This window comes from Myotis myotis, unplaced genomic scaffold (genome assembly GCF_014108235.1).
Source record: "Myotis myotis isolate mMyoMyo1 unplaced genomic scaffold, mMyoMyo1.p scaffold_m19_p_1, whole genome shotgun sequence".
NCBI lineage: Eukaryota > Metazoa > Chordata > Mammalia > Chiroptera > Vespertilionidae > Myotis > Myotis myotis.
The window spans coordinates 60,955,930-60,982,842 of NW_023416313.1; the positions used below are offsets into that span (position 1 = coordinate 60,955,930).

The 26,913-nt window shown below is 40.0% G+C and overlaps 1 protein-coding gene across 3 annotated transcripts in view; it reads left to right on the forward strand.

Annotated features, from left to right (window-relative positions):
- Positions 1-5,022: 5,022 nt before the first annotated feature.
- Positions 5,023-26,913, forward strand: part of CCSER1 (coiled-coil serine rich protein 1) — an 801,991-nt gene continuing 780,100 nt past the window's right edge. For 2 of the 3 annotated variants that reach the window (XM_036339701.1, XM_036339716.1), the window contains exon 1: positions 5,023-5,457. The gene's annotated coding sequence lies outside the window, so the exon portion shown is untranslated. The other variant, XM_036339709.1, reaches the window with a different exon arrangement.

Below are 26,913 nucleotides of genomic sequence, written 5' to 3' on the forward strand. Positions count from 1 at the left end.
TTTATTTTAATGAAATGCCTACAAACACATAAATGCCTGAGGACAATCATAATAGAACAACTTAAAAGCTCAATTAAAAAATCACTTTGATAAATGTAGCCTGTAAACTTCAACAAATGAACCAATTAATTGGGATTTATATATATAATTTTTTAACTCCTTACCCGAGGATATGTTTATTGATTTTAGAAAAAGGAAGGAAAGGAGGGAGAGGGAGAGGGAGAAGGGGGGGGGGAGAAAAAGAGAGAGAGAAAAAGAGAGAGAGAGAGAGAGAGAGAGAGAGAGAGAGAGAGAGAGAGAGAGACTGATAGGTTGCCTCCCAAATACATGCCAACGGAATTGAACCCAAAACCTCAGTATGTGCCCTGATTGGGAATTGAACCATCAACCAACAAAGCCACCCAGCCAGGGCAGGTTAGATATATTTTTAATATTGCAATCAGAAAAAAACAAGTATTCAGACATGAAAATTACCTCATATGAAGGTGAGAAATCCTGAGGTTATTCTCCAAAGACTTCCTTAATCACATTTGGAAAACAAAAACAAAAATAAGGAAATTATATAAAATTACAAAGACTCTTTTGGTTTTATGGTGACAAACATTATTTTTAGTACAATTTACTTGCCTTAAAAAATAGAGGTGTAAATTCAGAGAACATCAATATTGTTGTCAGTTCCCGTTTCTACCACTTCAACTTTTTTTAGCTCTCTCAACTGGAAAGTTTCCCCTGAAAATTCATGTCTACCTCAGTTGCTGGGTAAGCAATGCCTTTCCATGCACTCTGCTTTCCTTTCTCTCAGCCCATTTAATGGGTTAGACCCAGATCACTTTGTAAACATGGAGCTTGGTAACCCAGTAACACGGACAGTGGCATACATTCATTCACCTTTACAGCCATCCCATGTTTCTCCCATGGGATGAATCCTTGGGGTCTGTAGTTCCCAGATCAAAGACAGCTGATGCAGTGAGTATTTTGATCCAGTCATCTGGGTGAGTATTTTGATCCAGTCATGTGGATTTAGGTTCTGCCAAGGATTCCTGTTTGAAATCCTGGTTCATTGGCCTGCCTGGCCGTTTGGTTTCCTCCAGAGAGCATGAACATGAAGAGATCTTGCTGTTGTGACACCTGGCATAAAAGATAATTTACCAATTACAGTCACCATGACCAGATTCCTGAAAAATAATTCTATGTAAATTTTCATTGACTGTGCCCTGTCTACCAGTAGACTGCCCCACTTAATGCCATGTTGATTGAGTTTTTCCTCTGCTTTCTGGAGTGTGATCTGCAACTGAGAAATCCTCCTGTTTCCTATCTCACATTTTCTCATCAGTCCTTGATCTTGAACCAAGTGCAAGTTTCAGCCTCCATCTCCAATAAAGGCTCCTGCCACTCCAAGGTATGCATAATGCTGCTTTCATGTTACAACAGTTGTTACAAAAGAATAATTTATGTTGTAGTAATATGGAAGAAATCCAGAATGTTTAATATATATATATATATATATATATATATATATATATATGTATATATATATATATGTATATATATATATATATTCATTTCTTTTTTACCATTAGACTAAAGCAAATGGGGGGAAATGGCCTTCATAATGATTGGATGACCATGATAAGATATGAAGTAAATCAGAAAACTATAAAATAGCTAGGCCAAAAAAAAAAAAAGAAATGTAACTTTTAACTTTATTTTCTGATTCTTCATCTACAAACATTGTTTGCTAATGTTTTAAGTTAATTCGCTTTCTAAAACACCTTATGAATTTTATTATAGTAATAGGGTTGGAAAGAAAAAAAAAATACCTCCCTTACCTTCCCCTAGGCACTAATTTTAATTTTTTGGTGCCACTACTGAAGAATTTCTAATTTGGCTCATCACTTCAGTGGGAATTCAGTGCACATAAGGGGCACATATGTAATTGGCAACCTAATTTTTCTGCTTTCATCAAATGGTGCAATGCCAAATCTTCATTGAACTTGCCAGTTAAATGCACTTGGGAAGCAAACAGCAGCAAGCATAAGAGATGAAAATGAACAAACTGGAAAGAGTCATTAACTTTCTGTTTTCCTATCACAACAAAAATTGTATCATTGAACGTGCAGCAACATGGGAAATTCTACTTGAAACATTAAGCAGTCTTAAAAGAGAATAATTCATTTATATAACTTCTAAAATGTTGTTTATTATAATTTATAAATGGGAATTCTAGTACAGATTTTTTAAAAACAGAAATACAAAACATTTAAAATGAATCAACTTTTTAGAATGTGCTGTAGGTGACATTTTCATTTGTTTTATTTTGTCTAGTGTATATAAATTCTAGACTTTATTTGGAAAGCAAAATTGTTAGAAAATTAAGTGAGAAATGTTGGCTTTATTTAATACCTTAATGAATAAAGGCAATCAACAGATTGTCATGGTCCTCACTAATTATGGGTACAATTTGAGAGTGTGAAAATTACAATCAGTTGTGGTTACCAAAATGCCCTTGAAATATCTGGTCTAATGTATAATTTTAAAATATGGACTATAGAGTCATTATTAAATTATCATTATTGATGAAAATTAAATAAAGAATGAGAACAATAAAAGCTCCCAAAACTTGCCCAATATAATTGAGTGCCACCCTTAAAGGGGTACAAAACTTTAAAAAAAATTTCTGTTTACAGCTCTTAAATAAATCAAATATTTATTTGCTCAGTGCAAACGTTCAGATCAGGAATATCTCTTCTAAAAAATCCATTTTGCATTAATAGTGACATTCTTTAATAAGGACTTTGTAGAAAAGTTTCCTAACTTTTTTTCATCTATAAGTGTTAGCTAGGACTTCCTAAGTACAGTCACCACTTAGGACTTCCTCACCTAATCTTAGAAATGAACATTCCTGCAATAGAAAAATGCCAAAAGATTATAGATAAGCTTTTTCATGATTACCAAAAGCTCTAAAGAAACTATTAAGATTTTCAACTAAGCCAAGATTTCTGAATGGCAGTATGAACAGTAGAGTAAGACAGACCAAGGTTGAATTTCAGCCTCATCACTTGACCTGTGTGTGATCTAAAGTTAACTACCTACACTCCCCAAACCTGACATTTCTGATTTGTGAAATTGAAGAAATAATAATAGCTTTTAAAAATGTGGGCACACACTTTAAATCCCAACATCCTTTGTTAGTGCATCCATTTTCCAATGCTTAATCAAAGAAGCTATAACATCCTATATTTATATGTTATTCATATATTTGTCCACTTGATCCAACTTGCTGCCCATTCTTGATTATATGCTTAAACCACTTTTAATGGACTTAAACAGACTCTAAACTCTTTATATTAGACATAAAGGAATCAGGGAAAAGAAAAAATCAGTGTGAAAAACCCAAAGACATAGCAATGATCAGGAGATACTAATAATGAGAAAATATATAATAACTGAGTTGTCAACCTTTCCATCACCTCGCTAGCCTCCTAAATATTCTTAGGTTCCTTTTGTCACATTTGTGAAAATAATAAATAAAAAGAGTTTTCCACAGTTGTCTCCCAAAAGCCGGGTTGTTCCCACGCCTAAATGCACAATAACTGCTAACACTCATTCAAAAAAACACCTTGATTTTACACCGAATTGATTCACATTTCTGAAGTCAGATCATGGCAATCACATTATTTAGAAAACATCCCTACCCACCCCCCCACCCCAACGCACACAACTGTGAAAGTGACAGATCGCTTGATTCCTGTACACTTTTCTGATACAGTAATATGCCAGATTACAAAGATCCTGTAATTTGGGCTGGAGGCTAGTTAAGGTATAAGGGATGCGTTGTCAGGTGTACAAACTTAACACTGGGGATGTATTATCTATCCAGATATGGTCCTACACGCCAACATAATGGGTTTAAAAATGTTTCACAACCCTAATCGGTTTGGCTGAATGGATAGAGCATTGGCCCTTGAACTGAAAGGTCCTGGATTCGATTCTGGTCATGGCATGTACCTGGGTTGCAGGCTCCATCTCCAGTAGGTGGCGTGCAGGAGGCAGCTGATCCATGTTTCTCTCTCATTGATGTTTCTTACTTTCTACCCCTCTCCCTTCCTCTCTGTAAAAATCAATAAAATACATTTAAAAAAATGTCTCACCAACACACAGTTAAATGCACTCCATCTGCTGTACTGCCTGCTCAAGACATAAATGCATGTATATAGGAGTGGAGATAAAGAAGGGGATAGATGGGAAATAGTTCGGGACCTAGTGTAAACCTAAAAGGAAATCAGACAGTGCAATGGGAGAGACGATCCAGGGAAAACCAATTAAGAATGCAACAGCACCATGCATCAGAAGTCCTCTCCATCTCTAAACTGGCAACTTTTCTCCAGGGGGCCATCAGTCAAACCAGGTGAACGTGGTAACTGGTTCTGTTTGTAATTCCCTTGTTGTCCAGGGCCTTCTGTGTAGTAACCCAAGTTTCACTCCGGGTCACAGGGCCCATGCTTTCATTAGAAGAACTGATTGCTGTCAATGGTTCCTGGAAGGTGTGACCTGCTTTGAGGACAGAAGCCCCGAAGGGAAGAGAGACCTGTCAGGATGTGAATAGGTTGGGTGAGAGTGAAAAGAGCCTCACAATTTCCTCCCGGGCGGAGGAAGAGAAAGAAGATAACAGCGGTGGTTTGCAGAGGACGAGGGCGGAGACCGTGCCTTTTCAGCATCCCTGGGATCCCTTCGCTGAGCGTGAGCCTCCCCCTCTTATTCTCTCTGGACCTGCCCGTGCACTCGGATTCCACTGGAGCACAAGGCTGGGCTCCGGGGAAAGCCAAGTCAGCACGGTCAGAGACGGCGTCCCCTGAAATGAAAACTCAGCACGGGCCGGCAGGGGTGTGCACGCGTTAAGGCGAGAGTATGCGCGCGTGGAAACCCGCGGCCGCAGTTGGCCCGGCGCCGCCCCGCCCCGCCCCCCCCCACCCCTTTAAAGGGCGCGCGCGCCGCCGCCCTCCGCACAGTGGGAAGGGCGCCTGTTGGGGAGGTGGCTCCCGGGCTCCCCACACAGTCACACTCCACGCGCTCACACACTTGGAGGCGCCTCCCCACGTCCCTCCCCTGCCCTCCTCCGGCTCGGCTCTCCTCTCTCTCCCCGCAAATAGTCGCCGACAGACTGCCAATCCGCCTCGCTCGCTCGCTCGCCTCGCTCCCAGCACCATGACCGACTGGGAAGCGGTGGCCCAGGCGGAGCAGCTCCGCTGGCGCGGGCGAGAGGAGCAGGAGGATTATTAGATAACGCGGCGCGACTCCGTGCACCTGGGGGAGGAGAGAGGAGCCCGACAGCCGAGGAGGAAGGAAAGAAGGGAGGGCGGGCGGAGGAGGGGGTCCAGGCAAGACGCCCCCGTGCCCCGAAGACATAAATCCCCGAGTGCCCGGGAGGAGCCTTAACAAGCGACGCGGAGCCCTCAGGTAGTAACGCCCCCGGGACCCCCGCGCCCCGAGGGTCGCGCGTCGGGTCGCCGCTGCCCCAGGCGGACGCCAGGGTGACCGCCCGGCAGGTGACCGCGCGGGGCCGGGCCGCCGCGGAGCAGCCCCCGCCCAGGCCCGGGGCGCCGGCTGCGGGCCCGGCGTGCGCGGCGCGGAGACCTGGCCTGGCGGGCGGGCGGGGAGGGAGACGCACGGCTCGCTAGCCGCTGGCCCGTGACTCCCGGCGCTGCGTGGCCTTGCACTCGTGCTCCCCGGCGCTCTGCGCCCCGGGCCGCAGCCCCCGCTCCCGGGCGACGTGGAGCGTGGCCGGCCGAGGAGGCAGGAGTTGGCGCAGGCTCCGCTCACCCGCTCCCTCGCCGCCCGCGTCCCGCAGGTAAGGCGGCCGGGCTGCGGGCGCTGGGAGGGGGCGGCGGCCGCGAGGGAAGGGGGAGAGGGGGCGGGGATCGCGGGGCTCCCCGCAGTGCTGGGCCGGGACCGCCTCCGGCCCCCGCCCGATGATCCCCTGGCGCTGGCTTCCCGGGTTGGAGACGAGACCCTCCCCAGCGGCGCCGGAACAGCAGCGACTTAGTGGCAACAAATTGCTTTGTGGTGGCGCGTCCAGGGTTCGGGAGGCGTGTGTGTGTGTGTGTGTGTGTGTGTGTGTGTGTTCGTTCGCGCTGCTGACTAGTCTCTGTTTGTTTCACCGGAAAATAAAATCAGTTCTGGGCCGAAACCGCAGGTGGCCCCTTGGGCCCGCATGTTTTGGGGGCTTGTTTCCTGGGACCCCGCGCGGTCCGCCTGGGGTAGCGTGCGCGGAGGGCTGTCGGAGGGATTTGTGAATGGTGGCTCGCTGCGCGCGGGGCTGAGCCTTGCTGATGTCAGGGAGGAGGTATCCTGAGTGAGCAGAAAGGCTATTTATGGTAAAGAGTTGTGAAATTTCTCGGGGTTTCTTTCAGTGTATCTGGCGCTTTACGCTCTCCCATCTCTTCCCTCATTTTTCTCAGAATTAGCAGCAATTTTGCTTTTCCACCTTCTCTCGTGGGACCTGGAATACGAAGTGAATGACTTGTGTGTTTTTTTTGTTGTTGTTTTGTGTGTGTATGTGTGTGTGTGTGTGTGTGTGTGTGTATGTGTGTTTTAAACAGGTGGGAAAAAAATGCTGCTTAGAAAATCTCGTGCCCTTTCATGTTTTTGTACTTATTCTCTACTCCTCTTAACTCTTCAGGCCATCAGTAGGACCATAGGACAAAGTACCTACTTGATTTCAACAGCTTCATTTCTAATATCTTTACAGTTGAATACCTTCCCACTGAAATGTAACACATGCCGTCCGCGCCTGCCCCTAAGAAGGGCTATTAAAAATGATGTACACACATTTTACTGTAAAGATGTTTTTATTAAAAATGTTGGGAGGAAAGAGAAGCAGACACCTCGCTGGGTTTATATTGGTTACTACTGACTAAAAGCCAGCTTTTAAGAGACGATCTAAAATTCTGCTAACTTAGGCTACGACACAGTTTGTTTCTGTTTCTCTTTCTATTTGCTTTTTAATAAGTACAAATTCCAGAGACATAACTTGAAGCTTAGATATGACTTGGGACAGTGTCTACCAACTAAGCTTTAGCAAATTTCTGTTTGTTCCTAAAAGTTAGCAGCCTGTGCTTTTACAGAATCGATGACTGGGTTGTGACTGAGGTGCTAGGACAGGGTCATTATTATTTTAAATTGGTATATCTCAAAGGCCTGCCGGCCAAGCACAGTCTTTATAACACTGAAGTTCCATGTTGCAACTACTCCTTCAATAGTTTCATTGAGAAGAAAGAGAAATAAACTGGTCAATCTATTGTCAGAGTGATTTGTCTATCTTTGATATTAATTAGGGAGCATCTTATTTTAATCAAAACATGCCAACCGTTTAAGTTTTTTTCTTTTTTCTTTTTCCCAGTGTGAAAGTAGCTTACCAGTTCCTTACCGGTCCTGTTCATTTTGAAGGCAGAGGGGAGTTACGGATTTGTTATTTTGATTCGGTTATATTCATATTGGTTTGAAATGCATTTTCAACATGGAGCATGTGCGGTTTTATATATTACCTTTGGATGCAGGCTTAGAGTCCCACTGAGTGTTGTTACATTAACTTTCCTGAATCATTGCAATGTAGAAGAAACAACGGGGAATTTTACAATGTACTTGATAAACTGTATTATACAATTATCAAAAAGTCATATTTATGGATATATTTTGTTTTTTGACACTCAGAGAATCAGCAACTATTTGTTTTAGTGATGCATTATTTATACCGTAGGATGTAAATTTACATCAAATTCATGAAGTAGAAAGTGAAAATGTATTGTTTTATATATAATACTCATTATTGCATTTTATTATTCAACATAGCACTCAAAATAGATGGCCCATCATGTGCAAGGCACTATTGAAAGATTGTGGGGAACATGACTTCCTAGCTCTCTGCCCTTCAGGAGCTTACTCTCCATTTGGGAGGAATCTGATGCTCATGCTTGGACAGAGTTAACAACTCATGGCAATAAGAGATTGCATGTCTAATGAGGGCTGCAGGAGTTCAGAGCATGATAATAACATTTCATACCGGGTTTTGTTTGAAAAGGCTTCTGGGGTAGACAGACTTGCCTGGTCTTGATCTTAAAGGATAAATAGGATTAGTGGCTTGTGGATGAGAATATGAGGTACAAGATGCAAGTCTCTTGGAATTATAGAAAAGAACAAAAGATATGATAGTGAAGATAAGTTTGCTTTGAAATAGATTTAGCTATTGCACTTGAATTTGTTGTGCCAAGTGCAGGGTGAGTCTGTTTTGATGTACAACATTCTGTATACTCTATTCTTGGAATGAATTGTCAGTACATATTTTGTACCTTAGAAAACAAATCTTTGACTTTATATTGCCTTTTAATGGAAAAAATGCTTGACATGTATTTGTAGACAATACTTACTCATTGAATCCTTAATATTATATTCTTCATATATAATGTATAGCTCATTAAACAACATGTTTTCTATAACATTTTTATTTTAAATATTAACATTCATCCATATAATAGTTAATCTATTCTTACATTATTTCCCATGAAGGAATTGTGGGAAACTATTTTAATATTGTAGCAATAATTTTAAAGATATTGTAACTATCTTCTGGTAAATAGATTGTATTAGTAATAGAAACATGTCTTCTCTCAGCATTCTGAACTTAGTTTTTTCTTCTTTGTAAATATATTTATGTTTCAAAATACACAAAAATTTTAAAATGCATTTCTTCATTATAAAAATACAAAGGGAAACATCTGAATTGACTTTAACCTGTCTTTCAATATGACTCCCCAAAAGTATGTTATGGTGATAGTAAAGAAATAGTATAAATATTGGATATGACTATCAATAAATAACAATAAAATTACTTTCAGGTTAGTTGAATTAAAAGTTTCATATATATTTTGTTGATTGAATAGATAAGAGTTATTACAAAAGTGAAAAACCTATAAGTCACTAATTTCATTTCTGTGCAGGAATGGGAGGATTTCCAAGTTAGAGTAAAATCAGACTATCTGTTAATTGGTCTCTTTTGAGTTTGGTTTGAGGAGTTTGGTTTGTCACAAGTGTATCACTTTGATAATGTAATCTCTCCTACTGTGTGACTGACAGTTCAGTATGATTTCCCTATTGGATAATGACAAAATCTGTTGGCTTTATATTGCAAATGTACACTTCTGTAAGAAATATATTATCTTCACTATGCATGACTGTCAGTTAATAATAAAACATAAAGTCTGGGCTGGGATAAGCAGTGAAAAAAGATGGGGAGATTAATGAAAAACACTATAACAAATGAAATATACTTCAATGTGTAGCTTAAACTAAATATAATATAAAAATGTAAAACTGACCAATCTAAATTGCAATGGATACAGTACCAAGATATTATCAGTTTTTATTTTACAGTGATCATATTGCAATTTTTAAATTATTTATTCTGGCTAAATAAAATTCCCGATAAACAGTGATAGAATCTAAACCTGTGGGTCATGACCCCTTTGGAGGTCAAATGACCCTTTCACAAGGGTCGCATAAGACCATCGGAAAAGACATATATAATTACATATTGCTTTTGTGATTAATCACTATGCTTTAATTATGTTCAATTTGTAACAATGAAATTGGGGGTCACCACAACATGAGGAACTGTATTAAAGGGTCGCGGCATTAGGAAGGTTGAGAACCACTGGTTTAGATAATTGACAGATGAAGTTTGTTGTTTGGCCAAACTGTGACTCTGTGCCTCGATTAATTTAAAACATAGCTTTTGGCTTTGCATTACTTACACTGTATTAACAATTTTTAAATTTCAATTTAGCTGATTAAAATTTTGAATACCATGACTCTGTTCTGAAACTAAAAAAAATCGAAAGGTAATTTATAAGGAATCATATTACTATCTAATGGCAAATTCTTAAGTTAGAGTAGTATTTCTCAAAATATGGTTCCCTGAGCAGAGCACCAGTGAATTGTTAAAATGCCAATCTCACCACAGACTGACTGAATTAGAAACTCTGGGATGGGTTCTGGGGTGGGGTCCTCTATGTGGTTCTTATGCCCTCTTAAGTTTGAGAAACAATGACCTAGGCCAGTGATGGCGAACCTATGACATGCGTGTCAGAGGTGACACGCGAACTCATTTTTTTGGTTGATTTTTCTTTGTTAAATGGCATTTAAATATATAAAATAAATATAAAAATATAGATCTCTGTTTTACTGTGGTTGCAAATATCAAAAAATTTTTATATGTGACACGGCACCAGAGTTAAGTTAGGGTTTTTCAAAATGCTGACACGCCGAGCTCAATAGGTTCGCCATCACTGACCTGGGCAGTGGTCAGCAAACTCATTAGTCAACAGAGCCCAATATCAACAGTACAACGACTGAAATTTCTTTTGAGAGCCAAATTTTTTAAACTTAAACTATATAGGTAGGTGCATTGTTATTAACTTAATTAGGGTACTCCTAAGGCTTAGGAAGAGCCACACTCAAGGGGCCAGAGAGCCGCATGTGGCTCGTGAGCCGCAGTTTGCCGACCATGGACCTAGAGTATTTACAGTGAAATGTGAAGGCTGTGTCTTCCACCTTTTGGTGTATGAGTCGACGCTCCAACTAAATGAGCACCTGGCCAGAGTGATGACATATTTTTTATTAACAACGGTAATGGCCATAATGTGCTGAACACTTCCTCCATGATAAGCAGTTTATATGTTATGCCATGTGATTTATCAAAAATTGTAAACATATTTTTGTGCATATTTTAGAGATGAGGAAACTGAGGCCATGTTCCTGATTTAACTCGGGGCCCAGCACGGTCTGTGCATTACCTGACCTGTTGCCACCATATTCAGTGAGAATGTTCTTGCTTCCCATGTAACCAGAACAAGTGATGAAGGAATTGCAAGGCTGGAGCTTTCAGCTTCTTATTGTTCTTTTCAGCACTGACATTGTGCACCCTCAGTGCCATGCAAGCAAAATTCCTTACCCATCTGTTCAGAATATTCCAAGTCATTAATGGAAATGTAAAACGCAAGCAAGTATACTTTTAAGAATAGGTGCTTGTATGTAGAGGACGTTCAAACATTAGATATTTTCCATATTTGGAGATATGCAACTTATCTTCTGGAAAGTTTCAACCAGAGCTTTGAATACCTTGCTTGAGCAGAGTTGATCATAGGTACAGTCTATTAACCCACATTGTCTTCGATGCGAAGGAAATGTCATATGGTAATATCAGTTTAGTTTCTTTTGGCTTTTATGCTTCAACTCATTAATTTAAATGTGAGTTTAATCAGTGTTCAAATGTTTGCAGAAAAGGAAATATTTAAAGACTGATTCTATAGACGTCAGTGGACAATCAGAGAGTTAAATTTGATTATTCTGAACCCCTCTAGTAGACTGAATGTGCAAACTTATATATTTTATAATGTGTTTATATTAGTCCACAATGTGAATAACAGTAGATGCCTAATATCAGGAAGAAAATAATGATTGCTTTAACTGAGTATTTCAGGTAGGGCCTATTTTGTAGCTGTTGTCAGAATCTGTTTTCATTGTTGGAAAACTTGATCACTAACTGGAGCCTCAGCCATGCCCCTTATTCAGGACCAATCCCTCTATGTAGTGGAAAAATTGACCTGTGTCTAGCCCAACATTTTGGGACTTACCATTAAGCCATTGATGCCCAACTACAATATAATATATTTATAGTAGTGCTTCTTTCTTGTAACTAAAACTGATTTCTCACCTAATACTTTCCCCTGCCTCTTGAGAAATTACCCAATATCACCATTTCTACCAGTGTTTGAGCAAAGCCCTTTTGAAAGGGCCTTCTTTATGTCTTTAAAGACTAGGCTTCTCCCTCTGAAACCATCTCATTTCCGGAGTTCCTTTATATAGCAGGAGACTGCCCACAAAATACCACTTTCCTGGATGTTTAAACATTGCCAGCTCCTAGAGGTATGCTAAATTTCCAGTACTCACTCTTGGATCTCTGTGGTGCCAGTGACTTATGGCATATTGCCATACCCCAGACACTCAGGCTGGCTGGACTTCTTGGAGTTATTTACAGCTAAGTTTTTATAGTGCATCCTACACTAATTACAAGTCTAATTCTGGGTTCCACCCATCACTAGAGATGCCTCATTTTGCTACATGTAACCTCCCCTTACATGTCTATGCCCCACTATAGAGCTACCTCATTCACCATCACTGACAACAAACATTTGTAAATTCTCATTATGTATAAGCCATTCTGTTTCAAAAAGAATGCACATCCTATGGTTCCCAAACAGCATAATCCACAATAAATGAAATATACATTTCCATGTCTTGTTTAGTACCCAAATGTGATATGTGTATACAAATCATCATAATAAAAGGGTAATATGCAAATCGACCGAACGATGGAATGACCGGTCACTATAATGCGCACTGACCACCAGGGGGCAGAAGCTCAACGCAAAAGCTGCCCCCTGGTGGTCAGTGCCAGGCTGATGGCTGGCGAGCACAGCAGCCTGCCTCTGTGGCAGCACTAAGGATGTCCGACTGCAGCGTAGGCCCGCTCCTCAAAACGCCCCCCGCCCCGAAACACCCCCCCCCCTCAGTGCACGAATGTCGTGCACCGGGCCTCTAGTATTTGCATAATGTGCTCATTTTATTTTTAGGATTTGTCTGTTTCTCTTTGTTTAGTCAGTTAATTTCTAGATGATCTGGCTCTTCTCTATTCTCCATCGTAACCTTCTTTGTACATGATATGTTTGGAATATAGAACAGCTGAGGAAACATATTCCAGAAGGTATAATGCCTTCTCCACTTTTTATCATTCATTAATGAAAACTAGCAGTATGCCTGTGTTCAAAAAGTGATTAAGCCAGGTGCACTCCCCTAATTCAACTCTTGTGGGAGACTTAGTGATACATCTTTCTTATCAACCAAATTTAGACGAGCATGTCAGGTTTATTTGCCTATTCACTGCAATTAGCTGTTTCACAGCAATGGGTAAATACTGTGATTCTGTTAATGATTTGTTATTATTGTGTGTGTGGTTTCTTTGTTTATTGTTTGTTTTGGACAACAGCAGAAAACAATTTATCACAAACCTGTATTAGGTTTATAAATAAAACCAAACAAGTATACATGAATAAAGACATGGCAAAAATATGTGCAAATGTAGGCTTAAACATTCTAGGCAATTCTTTCTCTAGAAACTATCTTGATTTTTGCTTGTTTGATTATTTTTCGTTTATAGTTATGCAAACTGCCAGAGCATTAAGTTTAAATATATTAAATATGTTTAGTAAGTTCTCCTTTCTAACATCCAGTCTTCTTTAGGATACTTAAGAAAGACATGAAGGCAAAAAAGCATGCAAATATCCCAGAAACATCAGATGAAAAGGTTAGGTAAAAGAGGCGATTTCTTTACCAATTTCTTTAAACCTGAGACCCTGAAAATTCTTCCAGGTTAGGTAAAGAAGGCAATTTCTAAACCAAACTCAAACTCATATTAGAGATCTGGACTGAGTAATTTATTTCAGCCCAGCCAGTGTGGCTCAGTGATTGAGCATGACCTATGAGCCAGGAAGTCACAATTTGATTCCCTGTCAGGGCAATGCCTGGGTACACCTGTAGGTACACCTACAGGATACCGCAAGGTGTAAATGTAGGGTCTAACCAGGGGTGGGCAAACTTTTTGACTCGAGGGCCACAATGGGTTCTTAAACTGGACCAGAGGGCCGGAACAAAAGCATGGATGGAGTGTTTGTGTGAACTAATATAAATTCAAAGTAAACATCATTACATAAAAGGGTACGGTCTTTTTTTTCAATAGTTTTATTCATTTCAAACGGGCTGGATTCGGCCCACGGGCCATAGTTTGCCCACGGCTGGACGTTGATTGGAGGGAAAGTGTAATATGATGCATCTCTGGGGGAATTTTCAGGGTTTCAGGTTTAAGTGCTTCTTAAAACAGTAAGTTATAAAGACTCTACACTGCTGTTTAGTGAAGGAAGAAGTTGCCTCTCAGGATATTTCTAAGGAAAGTCAGGTTTGTTGGATGATGGTAGAGAAGACACACAGCCTCGGAGATCTAATGCAGTAAAGGAATGGATGAAGTATTTTGAAATCCTTAGATTTTTTTATTTGGATGTAGTATATATTGGTAACTGAAGTTCTAGGGATCCTCTCTTCTCTCTTCCAGTCTGCCAGATCTCAGTCTCTCCAATCACGTTTGATGACAGGGAGCTATCCAGGGTACTAGACTTCCTGCTGAACTCTTGCAAAATTGTGTAACACATTTTGTTGCCTTTTGGGGGGTGAGGGTAGGGTTAATCCTAGGGCAGGGGTGGTCAACCCCTGGCACGTGTGCCAAACATGGCACACCAGTAACTTTTGCTGGCACGCAAAACCCTCTCTTATAATCTTCCATTTACAATATTTTTCTTATCGACTTTTTTATTTTTCAGATAAATTCAGTGTAGGTGCATCTTAGATAAATAAATAATTTTACATAACAAGTTATCTTAAAGACCATAGACATGGATTGACGAGAGAGGGCAAGCGCAATTTCTATGCCTCTGCCTTAACCCTCCCTGCCTTCCTAGATCTGGCCAGTGTTTTGGTTTCATCCACATACGCTTTTGAATCTTTGTTCTCAGTGATGAATTTTGTTAAGTCTCGTAATAGTAGCCTGATGGATGAAAGTAATAGCTCGTGCATATCTTTGAAGGTTATGAAATATAAACCTGATGTAAAATTTCTGTCATCAGTGATGCAGCAGCAAAAGTCCCACTGATAATATCAAACGGAGTCATAAAGTTTCCTGTTGGACTATCAATGTACATGTATACATTAAAAAATAAATGTATTTTTCATCATATATTGTGTTTTTGTCGCTCAAATGAATTTTATTATTTCTTCAAGGTTCTTCACATACGTACACCTTAAGAGATATCAAGTAAGCGTAACATGTTCTCAAAAGATTAGGGTTGGCACCCAGAAGAATTTTGAGTCAGAGATTTTGCTGGTTTGGGCACGTACTCATAAAAAGGTTGCCCACCCCTGCTGTTGGCAGACTACATTATTCACTTGGAGTGACTAACTTTCTATCATTTGGTTTATTCCAGTGGGTCCTTCAAGGCTCAATTCAAATATAAATTCAAGGAAGCCTACCCCAGCCCCCATGCAAGAAGCCTATTCTGAATTCTAGCAACAACCTGTGTACATCATTGTCAAATCTCCACTTAAAGTATCACAATTGATTCTTGCTTGTTCTTCATGCCTACTAGATCGTGAGCTCTGTGAGAGCAGGAATTTTGTATTTTATTCTCATTTTTCAAGCAGCTGGTCTCAACCAGTGATGTGAGGATCCTCAGTAATTGATAAATGAATGAATAAAGAGTGACTTGAATTTTGTCCATGTTATGTGAGGTATTCCTGTGCTAGCAGCCACTGTCCTGAATCATATGTTGGTTCACTTTTAATATTGCCCTCCATGGCTTTTTTATGGCCTGATTTTTTTTCTTAACTTGAAACTGAGTAACCTAAAATGGCTAAAAGTCATGAAAAAAAAAAAGAAAAAGAAAGAAAAGGCATATAACATGGCCATGGGGGGGGGGGGGCGGGATCTGCAAGGTTTAAGAAAGCAAGAAGCAGCAGTCCTACACATTGATGTGGAGAATGGGGGTCAAAGGAGAATCTGGCTTTTCACTTCCTCAAACTAGAATTTGGAACACCCACTCCACATTCATTTTCTAAGGCCTCTGGAATATGTCATTTCCTATCATTTTCCAGATCCACATTTTGAAATGTCTGCAAACCTGAGTCCGTGTGATGCTGGCAGAATTCTTTCATTCCTGAAGCATAAAGTCTAGCTCCCACTTGTAGTACCCATATTATCCATGGGCCTTGGTGCGAATAGAAGTTGGTAAATTTCCTTTCTCTGTCTTCTTGTAGCCGTATTAGGGACTTTCTGGACAGCCATAAAGAGTAAGTGTGCTTTTGTTTCCACTACTCTGTCCTCACACATATCATTGCTCTGAATGTCCAATGTGGCAATGGTTGACTAAATCATTTAGAAATACACTTCTACTTACATGTAATCCATCCTGTCACTGGTGTGATATTGACTTATTCATCACTTTTACCTGATGTTGGTAGTTTGTGTACATGTTTATATCTCCTCTTATCAGGACATTCCAAGAATAGTTTAGATTTCATAGTTTATCTTTTGGTGAGAAATTCCATGTATTTCAAGTGCATGACATAGGAAATGGTTGTGAAGTCTTTGAGGAATATTTTCACTTTGTAGTTCTACCATTCACATTTTTGAAATGTATATATTATTTATCCTGTAGGTCATATGTTTTTCTGTGTTGTTTTTTTTCTTTTACTCAATGCTAGCAGGACTGTTCCAATTATGAACTAAAAAATGAAAAGCTCTAATTCTTAGTGATTTTCTCTTTGGGAACCTAGTTATATACCTTAGAGGAAATAATATGGATTCAAAATAACTTAGATCTAAAAGAAAGGATTTTTAAAGAGTACAAAATGAGTGAAGCAAGGTTTTCTGTAACCATTTCAAATGAACTCATTGTTAGGAAAACTAATCATTTCTTTGCTAAATATTTAGAATTATGCCAAATAATATGATCATCATTAATTTTATGGACTAAAAATGAGTAGAGCCAATTTTCTAATAATACTAGAAATGAAACCCTTCTGTAGAAAACTATGTTTAATCTATCTGAAAGAAAAGTTGCCTTAAAACTGTTTCAATAGAGAAAATGATGTATACTCAGGATTTAGGTGTTTTATGATGAAACTGGTAGGAAGGGAGGAATTTTTGCAATCATGTGAATCATTTGCGTTGTGTAAGCATAGCCTCAGGAATCCTCAGCACTTAGGCAAACCCAGGAGTCCAAAAGTGATCACTGCTTCTGATTTAGAGTGTGGTCAGGAAAGATGGGGCTCTGCGGTGATTGCACGCTTCTCTTCAACAGAAGAAGGCAAAACCAATTTAAAATCCTGTTCAAATATTACCAAATTAAAATGCTTTTGCTACAGTATTATTTGACATTAAGTATAAGCTTGGGTCAATCTTTGTTTTACCTGTGTATGTACAAACATACACACACACACACACACACACACACATATATATTATATATATAATTACACACACACACACACACACACACACACACACACACACTATAGCAGTATAATGTGTTATAATGGACCTGTCTCGTCTACATTTCTTGTAATAATATGGGTATTTTTAGTTCATTTTATTTTGAGGGGGAAGAATGAATCAGTCTATGCTCTCCATAAAAACAGAATTAATGGTGTATATGTCTATATCATTTATCTATGAAAAGATTTATGTTAAAGAATTTGGTTCACATGATTGTGGAGACTGGAAATTTGCAGGACAGGCCAGTAGGCTAGAAACTCAGACAGGATTTCTGTTATAATTTGTGGCAGAATTTCTTCTCCAAGAAACTTTAATTTTGCTCTTCAGGCCTTCACCCTGCTTTCCTTAAAGTCCAATTGTAAATAGTAATCACACATATAAAATATTTTCACAGAAACATCTAGACGAGTGTTTGACCAAAAATCTGAGTACCATAGCTAGGCCAAATTGATGCATGCAATTTAACCATCACAGGGGGTGAAGTATAATATGTTAGGAAGCCCTTTATGGTTTACATAAATTGGTATATTCGTATTTTTTTCTTTGGCCAGAGATACTTTAATATTGTTCAGCTATTGGCATTTGTAGGCATAGGTCATCATTTATTTATTATTTATTCATTTTTATAGTCATTTATTTATTAAGCACACATTATGTACAAGAGACAATGCTAGACAATTGAGTAATTTACAGAAAATGAATGACAGAGGCCATATCTTCCAAGTGTATTAATTCTAGTGGAAGATCCACAACTATGTTACATGAAATTCATGCACGGGTAGGGTCCCTAGGCCTGGCTGGCAATCAAGGCCGATCAGGGCCTTCTGGCTGCTGGCCAGGGCCTTCTGTGCCACCCCCTGGTGGTCAGTGCACGTCATAGGGAGCGATCAAACTTCTGGTCTCCTGGTCAAACTTTCGAGGGGACAATTTGCATATTAGGCTATAGATAAGTAAATTTGTAGAGTTAATGTCAGTTTTTCAACCTTGTTATTTACTAGTAAATGTCATTTGCCCCATGAGCAACCAAAAAAAAAAAAAAATTCACATCCAATTGTTAATAGGCTAAGTTACTCTACTTAGCAATTTAAGTATAACATGTAAAATTGGATTATGAAAAGTGTGCTTGTCCACTGCATTTATACGATGTTGGCCATGAATACATTCATTTTAGAACTTTAAAGGATTTGTATTTGTACTCAATCTATGCAAAGATGATTCATATGCACTCAAACAGGTCTGAGAAATGGACTGTCATGTTTTATTGATAATCATGTTATTCATATTGCATAGAGCAATAAACATTTACTTTACTGTATTTAAATGGGTATTTTCTCATAATACTTCCTCATTCCAAACTATCTTTTCTTATTCAAGTAATATGAACTGACTGCCTGGCATTTGAGGCCCTCTGTAAACTCACCACACCCTGCTAATCCAAACATAGATTTTTCGCTTGATTAAGGCCAGGTAACTTAGAGCACACTCACACATGTGGTATATGCATTAATCCATCCTGTTTATGCAAATCTCAGCTGTCATTACAGTTCTAACTCCTTGGAGCCTTCCAGGACAGCTTTAACCTGCCTGGGAGTTTCCTTTGTTACACTCTGAGTTATGAGCAATACCTAGTTGGCCCAGATAATTAAGTACAGTCTGTTCTGCTACAATGCATTTTTTTTTTTTTTGTAATTTGAATTAGCTCCTATATGATGGGTAAATAGGGAGAATTATGTTAGTAAAATGTGTATGTTGGTTAATGTGTGATTTTCCTTCCTCTGCCTGAAATGCTCTCTCATTCCTGTTTTATTTAGCCAATTTCTTCCCCAAATTCCTCTTTCAACTTGTGTCATTTCTTTATACTATGTTAAATTCTTAGAACACCATGCACTTTTTGGTAATGTAGCTGTAATTTTACAACTATTTGTGAGATTATTTAGATAGTATTTTTTATTTATTTAGACTGTAAGCTCCATGAGAACAGAGATCATGTTTGTTTTTCCCAACTGCTGCAGTCCCATTTCCTGTCAAACACTTAAACACACACACACACACACACACACGCACGCACGCACACGCACGCACACGCACGCACACGCACACACATGCACACGCACACCTACACACAGCAGGTATTAATATGTATAGTATAAGTGTCATGCATATTATATGTGTATACATACATATATATAGGCAATTATTCAATAAATTTTAGTTGCATGAATGGATGAATGGATAAAATTTATTTTTTGACAACTAAACTTGGAATATCCTTCTTAGAATGAGTCTTCTTTTTCTATCCATATCACTTTTGTCACCACATTTCCTAGTAGTGTATGAATTTGTGGAAGTTTGTGGCTTATGTTTTTGTTTTATAAAATTTTTATTAAATACAATGTAGAAAATAAAATGTTATAGGCTCCAATTTCTTATATTTCTATCTTCCAGAAATTGAAAACTTAAAAATAATGCACAAAATCGAAAAGCTTAGAAATGAAAGTATAAAAGAGTATGTTTATTATGCTTGAATATAGAAGGGTAACTTTAACAAGGCCTTAAAAGAAATAATTGACAATTTTTGAAGGAAACTATTGATATTTTTATTAAATCTAAGAATATATAAAAAAGGCACCATAAATTAAGTGAACAGACAAATCACAGACAAGAAGTAAATATTTGCAATAAATATCACTGGTTAACTACCCAGAATATATAAGGAAAGCCAACAACTTATACATAGAAACCCACACCTGAAACCTATATGATCATGTCGAGCAATGTCACCTCAATACATTTAATAAAAAATAAATAAAAAATAACAGCTTATAAAAGAGGAAACTCATTGGAAAGTAAACACGCTCAATCTTATTAATAATTAGGGAAATGGAAATAGTGGCATGTCGACCTGGTCTGCATGGCGCAGTTGCTTGAGCCTAGTCCTGTGAACTGAAAGGTTGCCTGCTCATTTCCCAGTTAGGGGACATGCCCAGATTGTGAGCTCAATCCCTGATTGGGGTGTGTGCAGTCAATTCTCTCTCATATTAATGTTTCTCTCTCCCTTCCTCTCTCTCTAAAATCAATAAAAATATATTAAAAATAAAATAGTAGCATGTCATTTTATAGCACTTACAATGACAGAAATTAAGTTTTGGCACTACTTAATTTTGGTAGGAATGCAGGGTATTATTAGTATGCATTTCTTGTGAATGTAAATCATTATAAACACTTAAGGGGTAATATATAATAAAGTTGAAGATAAGGAAGAGTCAATAATCAAATTATTCTATTTTAGGTTTTACATTAGAGTTATTCTTTCACATGTGCATCAGAATACATTTTTTAAAAGTTCAGTGCAGCATTTTTAAAACTCTTGAATATCTGGCAACACTCTTATTTACTATTCATAGATATACATTTGTAAGAGTTTAAAATTATTTATTTTTGTCTTAAACTTGCAAATCAAAGTTACACATTGTATTTAAACACATACTGTGTATAAAAGTGCATGTTGTGTACCAAATTTTCAGTAGTGGTTTCTTCTGGGAAAGGAGAAAGAAAACAAAGATAATTGGAAATGGGTTCTATAGTTGCTAGATATAATATAGAATAAAATCATATCTGTTTATTTTACAGGGGATTAAACTGGTGCTCAGGGAAGTGAATTGCCCACAGTCTCTCAACCTTAGCTGTGCCCCAGGTCCCATGTTCGATGTCAGTTTGCTGACATGTTTAATATATGTGAATTGTATTTTTTTTTTCATTTGCATCCTACCAAATACTGGTATGTGTGTATGCATTGCTTATAAGGCCGCTTCAGCTCCCAAACTATAAGGTATCTTTTTTTTTTTTTTTTTTTTTTTTTTTTTTTTTTAGAATGAAAGAAACTAATTGTTAGTTTATCCCATCTATAGCCTTTATTCCCCAAACTTAGTTTGAATTTGTTTTTTGAAATTTTATTTCAGTTTAGCTATAGTTTTCCTGAACTTATTCCCATACTTTGCCTGGTGAAGTTATAGCTAGGTTATGTTCACCTTCTTGTCAGGGGAACTTTATTATAGAAGGCAACCTCTGCTATTCATTCCATTAATTGTAATTCCAAACCTTGTGTATGACATCTTTGCTGTTTTCTATCTATATATATAAAAGCCCAGCAACCAGAACAGCAGAACGACCAGAACGACCGGTGGCTATGACATGCACTGTGGCAGCCAACCAGCCTGATCTGGGCCCTAATGGCCCCCCTAGCTGGCCTGTCCCCCAATCAACCCCATACCTCTGATCGGGGGGCGGGGCCAGCTGGCCAACTGCCCATGGTCCCTCCCCCAATCCCCCTCCCCTGGCCGGTCCAGCCCTTGGGCCCCATTGGGGCGGGCCAGCGGACCCCATCTGTGCACGAATTCATGCACTGGGCCTCTAGTTTAATATAATCTGGGTGACTACATTATTTTAAGTGGAACATCATTAAATCAAGGACATGTGGATTACCATATAACTCTTGTAATATTAACCTCATCACCAAGTATTGATACTTCATGGCTATAGCCTTGGACATAAGTTAGTTGAAGTTTTTTTGTGAATGTGGACTCTCATTTAGTAATTGCACTTAGTGAAGCAGCTGGGTGAAAACTTGGTTAAGTGGTGAGAAAAAATAAATGATGAAGTAGTGGAATATAATTATATCTACTCATCATTTCAGGCATGAAATGTCAGCTGGATTTTTAGGTGACCTTGGTGATTTGGAGTGCTTAAAGAATACAGTAGGGTCACATAGGATTTTTATACTTTCTATATAGCACAATTACATGAATCCAATTTTAGATATGCAGACTATTGCAATCACTAAGTAATATGCCTCCAGAAAAATATTTTACTTAAAATATTCTATTCTAAGGCTTAGTTGCCCCTATGAGAATTCAAATGTCCCATTTATTCATTTTGTTCAGTTATATACTTTTTGTATCATTCAATAATCAAACTTACTATCTAACATTTTAAAAGAGCAACCAAAAGGATCAACTTATTTAAATTAATTACCTTTTGAGTAATATTTCTGAAAAGTTTTAGGGCCATTATGATGTTTATTTTTGTAAATAAAATTATTTTCTGGCTACAAATAATTATGAAGAGAAAAGTCTAATGGCCAATAAATTTCCAGAAATCAAGTAATATGATAAAAATATAAACTAATTTATTTGCTTTCTAGATAACATTTGAAATGAAAATCATATTCTTTTGTTATCTTCTATCTTTAAAATACTCTGATATCCTAGGCCCCAATGAAATTTTAAAGGAAAATATGAAGGTAGAGTACCTTTCCAATTTAACAAACAAAATGCATCAAATTAGTGAATGTGGAGTGTCATATGATCAAAATAATACTTAAATAATTAAGAGTTACATCCTATATAATAAAGAGCTAATATGCAAATGGACATCACACCCTTACATCATCATGCCCTCACGCCATCACTCCATAACTGCTCAGAATGCAACACTGGGGAGAGAGGAATGGGGACCAGCCAGGCACAAATGAGTTTACGAGAGAGGAATGGGGACCAGACAGACTGTGGCCTGGGAGGTGGACAAGCCACCAGCCCCACGGCCCCGGGCACCAGCGGCTATGCCTGCACCTTCAGCCTGGGAGAGGGACTAGCTGCAGGCCCTGTGGTCCTGGGCACCAGTGGCTATGCCTGCACCTGTGGCCTGGCCCGGGAGAGGGACAAGCCGCCTGCCCTGCAGTCCTGGGTGCCAGTGGCTGGGTCTGTGGCCTGGGAGAGGGACAACTCACAAGCCCCACAGTCCCTGTGTTCCTGGGCACCAGCGGCTGTGCCTGTGGCCTGGGAGAGGGACAAGCCGCCTGCTCCACCGTCCTGGGCACCTGCAGCTGCGGCCTGGGAGAAGCTGCCTGCCCACGGTCCTCTGCAGCTATGGCTGACCAGGGCGAAGCCAGTCTGGGTCCTGGGTGCCTGCAGCCAGCCAGAGGGAGGGAAGCCTGGGTCCTGGGTGCCTGAGGCTGGCTGGAGGAAGGAATCCTGGGTCCTGGATGAGGGGCAAGGCAGAGGCGGTTGGGGCGATCAGGCCAGCAGGGGAGCAGTTAGGGGAAATCAGGCAGGCAGGCAGAGGTGGTTAGGGGTGATCAGGCAGGCAGAGGTGGGTAGGGGTGATCAGACAGGCAGAGGTGGGTAGGGGCGATCAGGCAGGCAGGCAGAGGGTTTAGGGGAGATCAGGCAGGCAGGCAGGCGAGCAGTTAGGAGCCAGCGGTCCCAGATTGTGAGAGGAAGTTGGACATCCCCTGAGGAGTCCCGAATTGGAGAGGGTGCAGGCCGGACTGAGGGGCCCCCCTACCCCCCACCCCCGTGCACAAATTTCATTCACTGGGCCTCTAGTTATAAAATAAAACTAGGAAGAGTAAAACAAGTAATAATAGTAGTTCTGCCTTTGTATTGTATTGTATTGTATTGTATTGTATTGTATTGTATTGTATTGTATTGTATATTATTGCCTTGAAAATAAATTTCCATTGTTATAATGATGTTCTCTTTAGTATTATGCTCTGGACTCATACTTGCATTAACATTATCCATGGACTTGGGCTGAATATGTATTTAGTATTTCAATATCTATTAAACTAAAAGTGATTTTGTTTTTTAAATTACAATCTGTGGACTATATGGACTACAGATGTTTAAACTGTTAGAGGAATATGATCTTTATATAGTCATTATTTTAAAGATAATCTTATAGATGTTTCATTATTGAGTATATTAATATATTATTATCTGTGAAGTGTCTCATAATAAAAATTATATAGTTTTTCCTTTATTATTATTTCAGTAGAGGCCTGGTGCATGAATTTGTGCACGGGTGGAGTCCCTTGGCCTGGCCAGTGATTGGGGCTGACAGGGGAGGGGAGGCAGTCGGCCAGAGGGAGGGAGCGGGGGAGGTTGTTTGGCCACAGGAGGTTGGCTGTGGGAGCACACTGACCACCAGGGGGCAGCTCCTGCATTAAGCATCTACCACTTCCTAAATACCAATTATTAATACAAAGTGAATTGTATTTGTGGTCAGTGGGTGTATAGCGACCGGTCATTTGGTCTTTAGGTCGCTTAGCCTTTTATATATATAGATCCTTTGGAAATCTTTAAAGCTGGAACCCAAACATAGCATCCTTGGTAAATATGTATAATAAAAACAAAAATAAAATACAATTCCTCGGATGATATAAGTTGAAATTAAGACCAGAGTCTTCATATTATGATGATCCATGCACTCACAGGCATTTTCTTAGGATGCATTTTTTTTTTATGTCGTGACATTGATAAATGATGAAAGAGATGATAAATTTCCTGAATTTATCTGTGCACCATTATTATACAGCTTTGTAGTTCTCACTTGCTGAAAGCTAACTGCTATTGGTATTTAGGAAGTGGCAGTCTTATTGCCTGAGACTTAAAATAGCAAATTAATTTTAAATGGGAAAAATGTTTCAAAGTAAAATATTTAACTAAATTAGTGAACAAGAACAAGTGATAAGTACTGTTCTTCTTTTGATATATTATTCTGTGAAGTCTCTAGTTCTTACATTCTTATATTTTACGTACTTTGAAAAGTGGGGATCAAATTTCTGTAATAGTAGAATTTTAATCCACAGTGCAAGAATACAAGATCAGAGGAATATTTTAATATGTAAAATGTCTTTAAATTTTTATCAAGGATAAAATAATACTTTCCCCAAATTATGCTTTTTCTCATGTTTAAATTTAACAAATGTAAAGAGTCTGATCTTTAGATCATTTTTTTCCTTTTTAAATTATCTGTCCTACAGTACTTAGTACCTCTTTGATTTAGCCTGGAATAGCAGTTACCATCATTCTAATTCCTGGGAAGTTTAGTCTGTCGGCTTGTACTTAATTCAAGGTGTAGATCACAAAAATGGTGTGAACCTACATATATATAAAAAGAGGTGATATGAAAATTAAGCCAGGATGGGTAAGGGTCACGACCAGCTCAGGAGGAGGGGCCTGGCGTGGGCCCAGATCTTGAGAGAACAACAGACAGGGTGTCCCCGCACCCGGAGCCGGAGAGAACAACACACAGGGAGGCCGGCCTCCAGCCCCAGCCCCGGGGCCATGGTGCTGGGCTGCTGGGGCCGGAGCAGTGGAGACAACAAGCCACAGGGGGGCCAGAGCAGTGGAGACACAACATGCAGGGGAGTCTGCCCCTAGCCACAGTGGCTGTGGCACGCCAGCAGTCCCGCCTCTGCAGGACTTTTCTGATTGCTCATTGGCTAAGCTCCCTGTATACCACTCCCTGTATACTGCAGTGTTCTTGGTAACTTGGGTAATAAGAATCCAAGAAGGTGATCTAGGGTTTTTCCACCACACTCCTGGAGGAAAAAACAAAGGTCCGCTGCTGGAGGGGCTAAGAAATGTCATATCCTGCCCTAGACAGTTTGGCTTAATGGATAGAGCCTCGGCCTGCGGACTGCAGGGTCTGGGTTCGATTCTGATCAAGGGCGTGTACCTAGTTGCAGGCTCCTCCCTGGCCGAGGCCCAGGTCAGGGCTTATGGAGGAGGCAACCAATCGAAGTGTGCCTCTCACATTGATGTTTCTCTCTGTCTTTCCCTCTCTCTTGCACGCTCTCTAAAAATCAATGGGAAAATATCCAAATGTGAGGGTAAAAAAAAACACACAAAAAAACCGAAACAAAGAAATGTCATGTCCTATGAAAGAGACATCTTGAAAATGCCTAAAGAAAGATGTCATTTTTTTGTGGTGAATGGACTGGAGTCCGTGCTGATGAAAACACCTTGGCGGCTGAGGCGGCCAGCAGTGGCAGCAGCAGCGGGGTGATGGGGGTGGTGCCTTCCCCTGATCATCCCGGTTGCCTCCTGCAGAGGGAGGCCAGACTGTGGCTTAGGCCCGCTCCCCTGAAGGCTCCCAGACTGTGAGAGGGGGCAAGCTAGGCTGAGGGACCCCTCCCCCCATGCATGAATTTCATGTATCGAGTCTCTAGTCCTATCTAATAAAAGAGAAACATGGTAATTAGCCGTGCGTCCTCTGCTACCCTTCCCATTGGCTAATCAGGGCGATATGCAAATTAACTGTCAGCCAAGATGGCGGCTGGCAGCCAGGCAGCTTGAAGCGAACATGAGGCTTGCTTGCTTCAGTGACGGAGGACTCCAACGTTCCCCACCTGCCGCTGCCGGCCTCTGAGCTTGCAGTTTGAGACATTGTTACAAATATAGAAGCTAAACAAAACCCCAGAAACCTGCTTTCAGTCAGCAGGGATCTCAGAGCTGGAGTTGAAACAGTGTTTTGATTATAGAACCCAAATAAACCAGATACCTGCTTTCAGCAGCGGAGGCCTACAAGCTGGAGCCAAGCCTCAGAGCTAAAGCTGGCCCAGAATAAAAACAAGAAAAAGAAAAAAAGGAGCAGTTGGGAGCTTCAGTCACCCGCCAGCCTGAAAACAGCCCTCAGCCCCTCACCCAGACTGGCCAGGCACCCCAGTGGGGACCCCCACCCTGATCCAGGACACCCTTCAGGGCAAACCAGCCGGCCCCCACCCATGCACCAGGCTTCTATCCTATATAGTAAAAGGGTAATATGCCTCCCAGCACCGGGATCAGCGGAGCCGCGAGGCCTCCTGGTACCGGGATCAGCATGACAGGGGGCAGCACCCAAACCCCCTGATCGCCCTG